Source organism: Sorex araneus, chromosome X (assembly GCF_027595985.1).
Source record: "Sorex araneus isolate mSorAra2 chromosome X, mSorAra2.pri, whole genome shotgun sequence".
NCBI lineage: Eukaryota > Metazoa > Chordata > Mammalia > Eulipotyphla > Soricidae > Sorex > Sorex araneus.
This window is the reverse complement of record NC_073313.1, coordinates 186,065,555-186,078,808: the sequence shown is the minus strand read 5'-3', so window position 1 is coordinate 186,078,808 and position 13,254 is coordinate 186,065,555. Positions and strand designations below refer to the sequence as shown.

Below are 13,254 nucleotides of genomic sequence, written 5' to 3'. Positions count from 1 at the left end.
CTAAAAAAATAAAAAAAAAAAAACTGACTCTCAGTGAGTATCATATACTGACATAGTCCACTTGGTTCAAAACATGATGGCAAATTTTGAATGAGTTTATGATGTTTTAAATAAGGAATTTTGTGGACAAAGGTTAGGAACAAATGTTTTAATAGCCAAGCCATTTTTTTGTTGTAAATTCTAACTTCAGTATCTCCATACATTCAGATGATAGGTGGGATCATTGTGGAACAGATAAGCACTTTCAAACCCTCTTTAGTCCCCTTCTAATCTGACTCATCTTCCTTAGAGAGGAGACAAGGGATGAAGTGAGGTGTTTAAGAACAAATGGTGAGCAGCTATAGTTAGCGGTAGCTAACTATGTCCTTCCTGTACCACTGCTAAGAGTCACTGCCCTAAACAGTTCCCCAGCTGCTTGGAGAACCTAAGTTCTTCTCAATATCTTCTTTCCTGAAGAAGGTGAGCCACCAACTCTTAGGTCTAAGAAGTAGTCAGTTATGTACCATGCTGGCTTTGAACAACTGACAATTTGTTATAAAAGCACATTTTTCAAAGGGGAAGATTGAATTTTATTCATTATCCTACATGTAACTTATTAAATATTTAAGTTGGGAATACATGGTCCTCTGTTTGCACTCTTGGCTCAGGCCCTGTAATTACTAGAATAGAACTTGACTAACTTCAAAGTTTTTTATTAGTCATTATAATAATTCAGTCCATTTCTGCTAGTGTCAAATATATTATTAGCCACTTCCACTGAAAGTGGCAGACTAATTAAAACCTATTACCACCTTGCTAACAACAGCGAAAAAAAAAAAACCCAAGAAGGCATTTTATCATTTGCATGTTTTAAGATCATGCTATTGAAATCAACAATTTGGATGGGGATAGTACACTAGTAGTAAAATATTTTCTCCATCACTTTCAATGTATTAAGTTTACTTTTTTCTGTTTTGTTTTGGGTCATATCCTGTGAATGTCAGGGGGCACATCTGGATCTGTGCTCAGGAATTACTCCTGGCAGTGTTGGGGTCCATGTGGGATGACAGGGATCCAACACAGGTCAGGCACATGCAAGGCAAGTGCTTTACCCGCTGTTTTGTCTCTTTATACATAAGTCTACTTTTAATATGTTTTAGAGGAGTTTTTAAATGGCATTCTCTCCCAATATGAGGAACCACTAATGGAAACCACCAACTTAACACATCCACAAATAACTCTCTAAAAATGTTGAACTTGTAAAAGAAGAATAAGCCATAAGCAATGTGCTTTCCAGTCTTTATGTACCCAGAATCCAGGAAAGGATCACAGTTCACTCTTATATTCAAGGAGCCAACACTCTGTCCAAGAGAAAGCCTGTTCTAGAAGGATCTCCTCTTAAGTGACTCAGAAATCTGGCCTTAAATCCTACTTCAATTTTTAGTAGCTATCAAGAAATAGGAATGAGGAACTGCTTACTGTGTCTTGATTTTATGCTTTGATGCAGAACAATAACCTCCGTCACAAGGCAGTTTCAGGGGTTAAACAAAATCACAAAATGCTACACAAAGTTGCTCTGTTCAATTCTTTCTCCTTATATCTAGTTTGTATCTCTTCATTTTTCTTTTTCTTATTTTATTTTCTTTTGTGCATGCTTCTCTGTTAGCCCTGCAACCAAGTTTCCAAATGAGGGGCAGGAATCAATAACAATTACACTGCTACCAGATCTAGAAAACAGCTTTCCTAGTGCTCTGTAGTTATTCTGAACACCAAATAAATAGCTGTATTGTGTCTGGACAATCCTTTAATCACATCTGAGTTTCAAAAGAAGTGTCCATTAGGCACTTTCATAAGAAAGTAAGGGTGGCAGTATGTGTGGTGTCTAAGCATGAGAAAGCTATTAGGACCTTTGTCTGGAAAGAAAAGTAGGGCACAAGTAGATTCCTTTTAAAATTACCTGAAAGAAACATCCTTTATTTACTTAGCAAATATTTTTGAAATGTATCATGGGTCAGACACATTTCTATAGAAGGAAGCAAACGTAGAAAAGAAAATCTTAAATCTTATGTCCATTCAAATTGTATGGTCAGAGCAGGAACATTAAGATGTGAAGTTATACACACACAGACACAAAATACTATAATCCTATGATACATAAATAGCAAATAATACATTATGAAATGAAAAGATATTTTGATTAATTGCATGTTATAATTAAGATCAGTAGTCTTCAACCACTGACCCATTGCTAGAAAAAGTTTTAAAAACACAGATCTAATATCATGTCTGTAATTGGAGGTTGATGGACCAATATTTAGAATGCAAGGGCTCTATAGGTGTCAGAAAGTTGCACAACACTAATTTGGAGTAATTAGTCTTAGAAGCCATTATGACAGACATCTATTATATAGTGCATATTTTATATTTCTCCCAGTTTATGAATTACACACCTGAGTGATGGTCAGGAACTACCCCTAATTATTTATTTTTTTTTTTAATTTTATTTTTTTTACTGAGTCACCATGTGGAAAGTTACAAAGTTTTCAGGTTTAAATCTCAGTTATACAATGCTCGAATACCCATCCCTTCACCAGTGCACATATTCCATCACCAAGAATCCCAGTATAGCTCCACCCCGCACCCCCACACCCCTAACCCCCCCACGCCCCTAGCCCCCCCACCCTTAGCGCCCCCCCGCCTGTGTAAATAATAAATTTCACTTTACTTTCACTTTGATTGCATACAATATTTCAACAAAACTCACTATTATTGTTTGGAGAGTCTCTTCCCTAAAGTCAGACCTGCTGAAAAGGAAGCGTTAGATAATTTGTTTTCCATTGCTGAGGATGAAGAGGTATGAGGTCGAGTGACCACACTTAGCGGCCTCTCTTTTTGGGGTTTCTGTATTTTAGTATTTAAGTAACTAAGTCCAGAGAGATATCTGCCAGAAGTTGCATCATTGCCAACTTGTACTTCTCAGTTACATTATATTCCACATATGAGTGCAATCTTTCTATGTCTGTCTCTTTCTTTCTGACTCATTTCACTCAAAATGATACTTTCCATGTTGATCCATTTATATGCAAATTTCATGACTTCATGTTCTCTGATGGCTAAATAGTATTCCATTGTGTAGATGTACCAGAGTTTCCTTAACCAGTCATCTGTTTTGGGGCACTCTGGTTTTTTCCAGATTCTGGCTATTGTAAACAGTGCTACAATGAACATAGAAATACAGTTGCCATCTCTACTATACCTTTTTGCCTCTCCGGGATATATTCCCAGGAGTGGTATTGCTGGGTCAAATGGAAGCTCAATTTCTAATTTTTTGAGAAGCGTCCATATTGTTTTCCAAAAGGGCTGAACCAGTCGGCATTCCCACCAGCAGTGAAGAAGAGCCACTGGCCGAGCAAGTTAAAACAGAGATAAATAAATGGGACTATCTCAAACTAAGAAGCTTCTGCACCTCAAGAGAAACAGTGACCAAAGTACAAAGACAACCTACAGAATGGGAAAGGATATTTATGCAGTACCCATCCGATAAAGGGTTGATAACAAGGATATACAATGCACTGGTTGAACTCCACAAGAAGAAAACTGCCAACCCGATAAAAAAAAATGGGGTGATGAAATGAACAGAAACTTTCCTAAAGAAGAAATCTGAAAGGCTCAGAGGCACATGAGAAAATGTTCCACATCACTAATCATCAGGAAAATGCAGATCAAAACAACCATGAGATATCATCTCACACCACAGAGACTGGCCCACATCCCAAAAAACAAAAGCAACCGGTGTTGGCGTGGATGCGGGGAGAAAGGGACTCTTCTTTACCCCTAATTATGAGGTTAGAGACCATTCTTGGCAGAGTTCATGGATCCACATGTGTCACCAGAGTTTTGACTGGAGTCAGACTCATGCAAAGCAAGAACCATAGATCCTGTAGTAATCCTAGAATCCTTCTGGAAGCCAGACTTAGATTCTGGGGAAAAGGCAGATTGGGATAGAGAAGGGACCACTAAGTAAATGATGCTTGGAGGGCTTGCATGGGATGAGAGATGCATGCTAAAAGTAGACTATAGGCCAAAAATGATGGCCTCTTTCTACCTGTTTGCAAACCATAACATCCAAAGGCAGAGAGAGAGTAAAAAGTAATGTGTCTGCCACAGAGATGGGGAGGTGGGGATTGGGGTGGTGATTGCAGGAGGTATACTGGGAACATTGGTGGTGGAGAATAGGCAGTGGTGGAGGGATGGGAGGAATGGATACTTGATCATTGTATGACTGAAACATAATCACAAAAGTCTGGATGTCTATAACTGCATCTCAAAATGATTCATTAAGAGAGAAAGAGAGAAAGAAAGAAAGAAAGAAAGAAAGAAAGAAAGAAAGAAAGAAAGAAAGAAAGAAAGAAAGAAAGAAAGAAAGAAAGAAAGAAAGAAAGAAAGAAAGAGAGAGAGAGAAAGAGAGAGAGAAAGAGAGAGAGAAAGAAAGAAAGAAAGAAAGAAAGAAAGAAAGAAAGAAAGAAAGAAAGAAAGAAAGAAAGAAAGAAAGAAAGAAAGAAAGAAAGAAAGAATATATCTTTTGGAATTATTTAAAAGTTTAAAGATGTCTCTTTACTTTGTTTTTTTTTATTTTACTGTTGTTAGAATTCAATTGATAAAACACTGGCCTTACATATGCATTTCACATGTTCAACCATTCAGAAATGTCCCCAGACTTCAAAATTTTGTATTTTTTGTTGTTGCTGTTGCTGCTGCTGTTGCCTTTTAATAGGGATCCACTCGATGGATTCAAGTCAAATAGTTTGGCACTTGGACCCAGAAACATAGTATTGCTTGGGCTTGAGGTCCTCAGGGATCACAAGGGACCACATTCAATAGAGTTTCAGAGAGGATCAGACACAAGTCTTCTCAAACTGTCGACATGCCTACTATTACTTTAGCTATAACCTTGGTTCCAAATTTAATAACAATTTAAAAAGAGGATATAAGAAAAAGTATATCTTCTTTAAATCTCTTTATAATATCATGTACCTCATCTATTTCTTAAGTATGATACCAGAAATTTCTGTGTATCTACATACTTTAAGATCTGTTATTTTCTTTTAAATGTACACATATAGCCCCACTTCGCCGCGCCCGCAGCCCGAGTATGACGGAGGAAGAAGACGGAGCTGCTTCGGACACCAGCAGCCCGCCAGCAACCTGAAGTATGTGATTTGAGCGTTTCCGCCAGGCCCCCCGTGCGGGGGCCCGGCGTTTCTCTCTCTTTTTTTTCTCTCTCTCTCTCTCTCCTTCAACTTCTGAGCACAGCACGGCCTCCACCCCACTTCTCTGAGCACAAAATGGAGAGACGCACCCAAATGCGCGGCGAGGCTGGCGGGAGATCGAGGGCGGGGAAGTACCGGTCTCCGCCCACCTCGGACACTTAAAGAGAGTGCAGCCACGTGGGCTTCCCCACTTCGCCGCACCCGCACCCCGAGTATGACGGAGGAGGACAAGGGAGCTTCCCACTTCCGTCCGTGCGGGGGCCCGGTATTTCTCTAGGTTTTCCCATCTTATGAGCACCATAAAAGGCTAAAAGATTGTAGTGATAGAATTTCAGGCAGAATTTTCCCTGGTCTTTAGACAGAAACCCAAAACCGCGCGGTCGCTGTCGCGGCCTCTCGACCTAATGTCATCTTAGCATCAGCAATATGTAATGGTTCCTTCTTAATGGGTTGGACTTTTGTGGGAGATCCTAACAAGAATAGTAAGTCTGTTGCTGAAATATTGAAGGCAATCAAAGTGGTAGCCATCTCTCTAGACTGAACTAAGCTATATCCCCACGCCGGCTGAGAAGAAATATCCTTCTTTCTCGGGAAGAAACGTGGTGTGGTGTCAAACATAGTGTGATGTCCATTAAGCAAACAGACCTGGTGGCGTGGGAATGGGATAAAAGGGGAAAAGTTATGTACATGGAACAGTGGGACGCTGGTGGAATCTCGAGCCGGAGCCGATATCAGCGCAAGACCTTTGGTTCCAGAAACTGCTTGCAGACACTCTACTAGTCTATCAACTAAGCCAGAGCCCCACGCCGGCTGATGACGGGAAATAACCATCCTCTTCGTTTTTTTTTCCCTTTGTCAGACAGCGTGGCGATTACTAAACAGGCGTGAACTCGGTGGCGCGGGGCAAGGGGGAAAAAGAAAAGTTATGTAACAAACAGCGGGACTTAATATCTCTATATCCTTAGCAATGGAGAACTATCAAATGCCTCCTTGGCAATAGGACTGTCTTTTTCTTTTTGGAGGGAAACCCCAGCAACGGTAGTGAGTTGTGTGTTGAAACATGGAATGTAATCGAGATAAGCGTAAATGAAGTGAAACTTATCACGTACAAGGGTGGGGACTGGGGAGGTGGGAGGGGGTGGCAGATATACTGGGGGGGTTGGTGATGGAAGATGGGCACTGGTGAAGGGAAGGGTGTTTGAGTATTATATAACTGACATAATCCTGAGAACTATGTAACCCTCCACTTGGTGATTCAATAAAAAAATTTTAAAAAAGTACACATATAAATATATATATATATATATATATATATTTATCACTGTATCACTATGATCCCTTTGTTCATCGATTTACTTGAGTGGCACTAGTAATGTCTCCATTCGTCCCAGCCCTGAGATTTTAGCAGCCTCTTCTTACCCTCCATTCATCCCTGTTGGTGCTAGTGTAGCCCAATGGTGTCTGCTCGCTCCAAGAATATGAAGCACACATTGTTGTTACAGTTTTTGGTATATTGAACATGTCACGGGTAGTTTTCCAGCTCTGCTGTACAGGCGGGATATACTCAGTAGCTTGCCAGCCTCTCTGAGAGGGGTGGAGGTTTTAAGCTTATATAGTTAAGCTGGAGGTGGTTAGTGGGTGTGTCTCCCACATACCTAACTTCTGGCTGGCCTTTGAGCAAATTTTTACAAGCAACTGATAGCTGCTTTACTCAGCTATGGTTCAAACGTTTGGCTGGAACCTAATCCTGACATATATAACACTGCCCACACTATATTCTTTTATACTTTACAATCTAAATTTGAAATCTCTTTATAGTGATAATTTGCATTTATATCCAGCTTTATTGGTGAATTTGAATCTTTTCTATACATTTGGAAACTGCTTATATTTTTGCTTTGACATGGATGGTGTTCTGGGGGTACTCCAGGTGTTGTGCTTCATGATTGTACCTGTTATACAAAAAGGATCATACTGTTTCCTCATCCTTATAAATCCATATACATGCTCATCTGTGTAAACGTTCATGCATGAAAATTGAGCCCATGTAAATATGTACTTTAGCCCTTTGAGCTATCTTTCTGGCCCTATGTATATACTAAATGTGTGTTCTTTGCCTGTTTTTATATGGTTACCTTCTCAAATATTATTTGAAAATATTTTAGTTATTATATAAATTATGGTATTTAAGTACTTTTCAGTTATTGGAAAGTCATGGGGCTATTATATCTGATATCATGGTATTTGCAGTTTTGTAGAAATTATTTTATATATTTTAAATTATATAAATAAAATGTTTGCATTCTTCTATTTTTGCTTTTGTGAAACAAATATATTTCTAAAGGCACCTTTAATCGTTTTTAATAAAAATACTGCCATTTATTTCCATAAATATTCTGTAAAAACATACTATAGAGTGAATGTATTTGCATATATATTTTTAAGCTTAAAATTTTGATATAATTACATTTTTGATTAAGTACACTTACTAATATTTTAGTGAAACAAGATAAATTTTTATTGAATGGAACTCTCATAGAAAGTTATGAGAGGATTTGGGGTGCCCAGAGAGGGTTGGATGAGAACCTCTCCCCATCCCAAGAGAACGAGCTCCAGCTGCTGACAACCTCCAAAGCTCACCCATCGCCATGCTCACAGCTTCTCTCCACATGCTCGGGCGGAGCCTCACTCACAAATGAACCTTTTTCTGGACGAGATGGCCGCATTTGTGGCCATATCACACCTCATAGGACACACACTACCCATAGTCCAAGAGTAGTGCACCATATTTGATAGGATTCAAAGTAGGAGGCAACCAATCTTAGAGGGAAATATTATATTATTTCAGTTCTGCTTTGGGGCAGGGATTGGGTTTTGGGATGGAAATGCCCAAATCATGGTGGTGGGAAGGTGTAATGGTGTTGGGATTGGATTGGTGTTTGAATGTTAAATGTAGTCAAATATTGTGAACTGCTTTATAAAATTAAAAAATTAACATTAAGAGAAGGATAGACACATAAATGAAATAAAATGGAATGTCTTATGTACAAAAAAATGTTGTGAGAAGAAAGGGAGAGGAAATGTATATTCAAGAGAGAATAACGACTTCTCAGAGTAGGAAATGACACAAGCATAGAAACAGAGACAAGTAAACAAGCTATATTTTCAAGGAAGCACACTGGCTTGGGGAGCAAAAATTTTTACTAAATTATATTTTATATTACAAAATGCTTCTTTGGTTTTTATGAAATGATTACATGCAAATTACATATATATTCAAAATATTTTTAATGGTCTTGGTACTTGCAAGATGGCAATGTAAAGCTGCATGACTAAGAGCACATGAAAAGAGAAGACCTTTCTGGACTACAAGAAACACAGAGAAATAAGATCTCACCAAGATCCTAAAAATATCTCTAAATCCCAATGCTGTGGGATGAAAGTAAAGTGAACTGCTACCATCATTCTCATAGCATTTGGAGAAAATCTTATGAGCTTACTTATTTGAACTGAAATTAAACTCCAAAGAAAATTTAAGCATTTACACACGCAGACACACACACATGCACACACACACACACACACACATATATATATAATATGTGCATATTTATGTATATAAACATATAATACAAACTGTTTATATTTATATTTTTTGTGTGTAACAGTAGACTCTGAGACCTCATCTGTGTCTCCTTTAGGTGAAATTAAATCAGACAATTACATATATTTATTATTTATTTGTTTGCTTTCAGGGCACACCCAGCCGTACTCGGTTTAAACTATGGGCTCTGTGCTCAGGGATAACTCTTAATAGTGCTTAGAAGACCTGTCCTACGAGGGATCAAATCTAGATCAGTCACGTGCAAAGAAAGTGCCTTCCACTCATCTCTCTGGCCAATGGAATTATTTAACTGTGTTTTCTAATACCTGTCCTGTAGCCCCTTCCATAGACCTCCCACAATTCTATATTACAGAGTAGATGTTCTGCAATAGTGGTTTTATATATGAATGTTCTTAAAAAGTGACTGAAATGTTCTTAAAAAACAACTCAAAAAACGAGTCTTAGACTTTCCTCATAGTTTCTCATATTTTAAATAAGTGTGGGTCCTGAGTACTTTTATTTTAAATCAGTTTTTAGAAGATGGTAACAGGACTCACCTCTGAGACATTAATTCAAAATTTCGAGTCTAATATATAAAGTTGGTAGTGTCACTGTTTTGTAAAATTTCCTTTAGTGGCTTCTTATTTCCAATAGTTTGCTTCTTAACATGACTCATTTGACATTTTAATACGAGTATAAAATAATCTTTCCAGAAAAACTTTTTTTAACTCTCACTAACCTCTGCCTCAAGTCATATATTGGTATCACTTGTATCACTTGTCATCCTTTTGCTCATTGATTTGCTCGAGCGGGAACCAGTAACATCTCCATTTGTCCCTGCTGCATGCTAGTGTAGCCCAATGGTGTCTGCACACTCCTGGAACATGAAGAGCCTTAAATCATTCTTTCAAGGTCTTGAAGAAATCTGACCATCTTGTAGGTGAGCGGCCACACATTGTTTTGACATCCTTGCAATCCAGTTGGTAACAGCTCTACGTGTCTGGCCCATCTGATTTTCAATGCCTTGGCAAATGAGACAGCATCCCTGATTCTCAATCATCGATAAAGATCAGAACTCCAGATTCCTTCTCTCACTTGAGTTAAATGTAATACTCCAAGCATAGTTCTTTCAATTCCTCTTTGGGATACCCAAATAGCATTCCCATTCTGTTTTCATAGGGCCAAGGTCTCTGAGGCGTATGTTAGTGCAGGAAAAATGGTGGAGTTGAAAAGATGTGGTCAGAGCCAGAGGTTCTTCATCCTCTTAACCACTGCTTCAATGCTTTTGAAGGTGTTCCACACCACTCTCTTCTTTCTGCACAGCTCAGGAGCCAGGTTGTTTGTCATGTTGAGTTCTCAACCTAGGTACACATAACTGCTGCATTCGGAGATGTTTGCTTCTTTGAGAGCAAATGGCAAGTCAGGAACTAGTCTGTTTCTCATGAACATTGTCTTTGTGAGATTCAGCTGCAGTCCGACCTTTCCACACTGTTGGTCTAAGTCGGTCAGTATTCATGCCACTTGGCTAATGTTTGGTGTTATTAGAATGATGTTATCAGTGAAGTGGAGGTGGTGTAGGTGCCGACCATCTATCTTCACTCCCATTTCTTCCCATTCCAGTCTTCACATGATGTTCTTGAGTGTGGCACTGAAGAGTTTTGGTGAAATAGAAATGGAACCACTCTGCCAAACCCTTCTCTTTACATTGATGATCACTTCCTTGTAAAATGGTGAGATCCTGAAGGTGAATCCATAACACAGCTTGTGGAGGATCCTGATGTACTGAGTTTGAACACCCTGTTTGGCTAGGGCTTCAATTACCACTTCAGTCTCAACAGAATCAAAGGCCTTCTTCAAATCAATGAAAGTTAGACAGAGCAGTATCTTGAACTCTCGCGAAAACTGAATGAGCTTGGTCACCATGTGGATATGGTCGATTGTGCTTAATCGTTTTCGGAACCTGATTTGCTCACATGGCAGAACACTAGATGAAAGACAACCATGCGAGCAAGCTGGGCTCCATATATTGGTAAAGTTTAAAATTCACCTCTTCAGGGTGTCAGATATACATACATATGTATACATGCACATGTAAATATACAAAAACAGATTATTTAATAGTAATAATGCATAGTCACAGTTTTACAAGTAATAAGAACTAAAATAGTTTTATTATTTTTGAGGGGTCACATTTAGTGGTGCTCAGGAGTTACTCCTGTCTGCACATAGGAGTCACTCCTGGCAGTGCTTGGGGGAACATATGAGATCCTGGAGATCAAACCCAGGTTGACTGTATCTAAGGGAAGCACCTCATCTGCTGTACTGTTTCTCTGGTCACATGAAATGATTTTTAATGCAAAAGTAAATACCTCTGATGCTTAGAAGAGTTTCGCTGATTTTTAACTGAATCATTGTATTCATTATTATACATGGTGGCTGTTTGATATATTTTCCATAACTTTTCACAAATGAACAATGTGATCTAAATACACTGGAGCCAGAAAAATAGACTTTCCAATCCTTCATCCAGGCAATCAATAAAACAATAAGTCAAATCCTAATGTGTAGAATTTGTCAATACTTGGAGTATAAACACTCACATCTTGGTTCATTTCAAGTCACCATAGTGAACATGGAATTCAGAAGTGATACATAGTAGCAGTCCCAAATAGAGTAGCAGTCCCAAATACAGGTGCAACAGAATTTTTTAATTATGGATAAACAGATGGATACATATGTAGTTAAATAAATAAATGTCTATATAAAGAATCAAATGTGTATTTCATTTTAGGGATATTTAAATAAATTATGTTTATCTAACACAATTTTAAGTTGTTTTCCAGTTAGGTTAGAAATTGCCTGGAGATCCACAAGTTGATTTTTAAAATTTTTTTATGCTGCATGCCATGACCTAGTATACCTTCTGACCTTAATAGACTGAGCCTAACTGTCTTTCAAAACCCAGCATTTTTTCGTGCTGTAATCTTCTCACCATCTTTTTAGATTGAGCCATGCACCCACTGCCTCATATTTCCTCATTATCCTGTGCCCTTAAGTGTAGCTTTCATCTTCTTACCTCTTTGTTCTGCAGATATTTACTTTCAGATCCGACTCTGTGGTTAATTCTATTCCTTCTCCAACTCAGGGGCACTTTTTTGATTATTATCTGTATTTCTATTGCCTAGAACAGAGCCTAGGCAATAGAAATAAGACAGTAGGGCATAGTGTAATTGATCCTTGAACAACACAGTCTTGAACGATTCAGGTTTAATAATAAGTAAATTTTTCTCAATAATAAAAATATTTTCCTAGTATATATATTTTAGTTTTAGTATATTTTTCCTTTGTATAATTTTTTTCTTTGTTTTGGCTATACTCATGACTCACTTTGGGCTATTTATCCAGAATCACTCCTGGAAATGCTCAAGGAACCACAAGTGGTACCGGGGATCAAACCTGGGTAGGATGTGAGCAACACAAGTGTACTATCTTTCAGGCTCTCTGCACTACTTCTCTGGCCCTTGCTTTTGATTTTTCTTAACAACATATTTCTTCTCTAACTTAATCCTGAGAATATACTAAATACTGCATGTATATGACATGATATAATGTATATGATATAATATTATAATCAACTCTGTCACTGGTAAAACTCCTGATCAATAATAGGCTTCTGATAGTTAGGTTTAGGGAGAATCAATAGTAACTCACAGATTGGACTTTGTATACTGGTCAATGTCTCTGACCCATGTGTTACTAAAGGGTAAAATATGTGTTTTTGTAGATAAACTACTAGTAAACATAGAAAATTTATAACTACCATTTTATAGAATTCAGTGCAAACTTTATAATTTGTGTCTTTCACTCAACTTCTGCTATAAGAAAAAAGGAAGAAGCAGCTATCCATATGTTACTCCACAATTTACACAGGTATGAAGCTAAAGACAAGTGACTATAGTATAGATTTCCAAGTGCTTCAGACTTTGTTTGTAATTTATTTTACTGAAATATAACTGACATAATAGCATATCCTTATAATTAATGTATCTTCCCTTATGCCTGCTACCAGAAGTTTATATTTGAAAATAGAACTTAGCATAACCACATGAGTAGGTGACATGGGGAGGCTACAAGCAGAAAACAATAAAAACTTAAAAAAGGATGCCTGTTGGTTTTAAATGCATGCAATGAGCTAGTTCCTCATGGGCCACACACCATGACTTCCAAAGCATTTCATCCAGTTGTACTGAGCGCATTCTCTCTACAGACTGCTCTGCTGGAGGTTGTTGGGTTTAGATGGAAAGATAAGCACCAGGGTAATATTTGTCAAGGCCCAAACATGATAATCTCTCAGTAACTGTATTGCAACCATGATGCCCTAAAGTAGAGAGAGAGAGCAAG

At 38.1% G+C, this 13,254-nt stretch overlaps 1 protein-coding gene across 1 annotated transcript in view; it reads right to left on the bottom strand.

Moving 5' to 3' along the window:
* Positions 1-13,254, bottom strand: part of CNTNAP5 (contactin associated protein family member 5) — a 932,137-nt gene that overhangs the window by 457,654 nt on the left and 461,229 nt on the right. The window lies entirely within an intron of this gene.